This window comes from Somniosus microcephalus, chromosome 30 (assembly GCF_052327205.1).
Source record: "Somniosus microcephalus isolate GS21.2 chromosome 30, FLI_Smic_1.0, whole genome shotgun sequence".
NCBI lineage: Eukaryota > Metazoa > Chordata > Chondrichthyes > Squaliformes > Somniosidae > Somniosus > Somniosus microcephalus.
The window spans coordinates 34,342,215-34,344,764 of NC_141016.1; positions in this window are offsets into that span (position 1 = coordinate 34,342,215).

Consider the following 2,550-nt stretch of genomic DNA (forward strand, 5'->3'; position numbering starts at 1 on the left):
GCTGGTCTTGTAGAGGTAAGCAAGATAGTCAGTGGAATATCCGTGCCACAACTAACACCGCCTATTTCCAGCATCGTAAACTCACCTGACTGCCATTGCCTCAGCTCATCCGCTGCTGAAACCCTCATCCATGCCTTTGTTACCTCGAGACTTGACTTCCAACACACTCCTGGCTGGCCTCCCACATTCTACCCTATGTAAACTTGAGGTCATCCAAAGCTCGGCTGCCCATGTCCTAACTCGCACCAAGTCCCATTCACCCATCACCCCTGAGCTCACTGACCTACATTGGCTCCCGGTTAAGCAACGCCTCGATTTCAAAATTCTTATCCTTGTTTTCAAATCCCTCCATGGCCTCGCCGCTCTCTATCTCTGTAACCTCCTCCAGCCCTACAACCCCCCCGAGATATCTGCGCTCCTCTAATTCTGGCCTCTTGAGCATCCCTGATTATAATCGCTCAACCATTGGTGGCCGTGCCTTCTGTTGCCTCGGCCCTAAGCTCTGGAATTCCCTGCCTAAACCTCACCGCCTCGCTACCTCTCTTTCCTCCTTTAAGACGCTCCTTAAAACCTACGCTTTGATCAAGCTTTTGGTCACCTGCCCTAATTTATCCTTATGTGGCTCAGTGTCAAGATTTATTTGCTGCTCCTGCGAAGCACCTTGGGAGGTTTCACTACATTAAAGGCACAAGTTGTTGTTGTTGTGATAAGCATTCTGCTGAACAAACACAAAAACTGACAAGAACGGCTAAAAATGAGTTGGATACAGTTAAAAAAATAATGGCCGTATCTTGTGTACCGCCATACCGCCTTTGAAATATACCGCAAGTTAATGGTGAACTGGCGGCCTGTCAAGGTACTCGGGAACGACGCTGCTGGCCACAGTGTTTGGGCCAATAATCCACAACAGGTAAAGCTGGAACTCAGTGAAATAAGCACTTTTGTTGAAAGATATCACAAAGTGACAAGGCAGACTAAAAATTACCTGCTGAGTATTTCCAGCATTTTCTGTTTTTATTAAAAATTGAAAGTTCAGTGAAAAGCTAGCAATCTACGACAGGGAAATCTTTAACTCAATGAAATGACTGAATTGACAAATTGAAAGAATGATGGTTGGAATGACTGAATGTCAGAATGAATTAATAACTGAATGAACGACTGAATGAAAGAGTCTCAGAGTCATAACGGCACAGAAGGAGGCCATTTGGCCCATCGAGTCCGTGCCGGCTCTCTAGAGCAAGCCAGTCAGTCCCATACCCCCGCTCTATCCCCATAACTCTGCAAGTTCATTTCCCTCAAGTGCCTATCCAGTCCCCCCTTGAAAGCATTGTGTCTCCATTGGCAGCGAGTTCCAGATCATCACCACTCGCTGCATAAAAAAGTTTTCCCTCACATCCCCCCTGTATCTCTTGCCCAAAACCTTAAATCCGTGTCCCCGAGTCCTTGTACCATCAACTTGTAGGAACAGCCTTTCCACATCTAGCCTATCCAACCCCGTCATAATCTTGTACACCTCTATCAAATCACCCCTCAACCTCCTTTGCTCTAATGAAAACAAATCCAGCTTCTCCAACCTGTCCTGGTAGCTAAGATCCCCCATCCCCGGAACCATTCTGGTAAATCTCCTCTGCACCCTCTCAAGGGCCTTCACATCCTTCCTAAAGTGTGGTGACCAGAACTGGGCGCAGTACTCCAGTTGTGGCCTAACCAGCGCTTTATAAAGGTTCAGCATAACTTCTCTACTTTTGTACTCAATACCTCTATTTATGAAGCACAAGATCCCATATGCTTTGCTAACCACTCAATATGTCCTGCCACCTTCAGGGACCTATGCACATTAACTCCCAGGTCCCTCTATCCCTGCACACTCTTTAAAACTGTGCCATTAAGTGTATATTGCCTCTTCCTGTTCCTTCTGGCAAAATGCATCACCTCACACTTGTCTGTATTAAATTCCATCTGCCACTTGTCTGCCCATTCTGCTAGCCTTTCTATGTCCTGTTGCAGTCGATTGGTATCATCCTCACTGTTTGCCACACCTCCAAGTTTGGTGTCATCGGCAAATTTAGAAATTCTACTCTGTATTACAATATCCAGGTCATTTATATACATCAAAAAAGCAGTGGCCCCAGCACTGACCCTTGGGGAACACCACTGTCTACCATCCTCCAGTCTGAAAAACAGCCATTTACCACAACTCTCTGTTTTCTGTCCTTAAGCCAATTCCTTATCCAAGCTGCCACTGACCCATCTATTCCCATGAGCCTCAATTTTGTTAACCAGCCTTTCATGTGGTACTTTGTCAAATGCCTTCCTAAAATCCATGTTGACAACATCCATTGCATTCCCTTCATCAATCCTCCCTGTTACTTCATTAAAAAATGCAATTAGTTTCGTCAAACATGATCTGTCTTTTACAAATCCGTGTTGGCACTCCTTAATTAGCTTAAACCTCTCCAAGTGCCTGTTAATTTTTTCCTTGATTATTGTTGCTAAAACTTTACCCACCACTGATGTTAAACTGACTGTCCTGTAGTTACTAGGATTGTC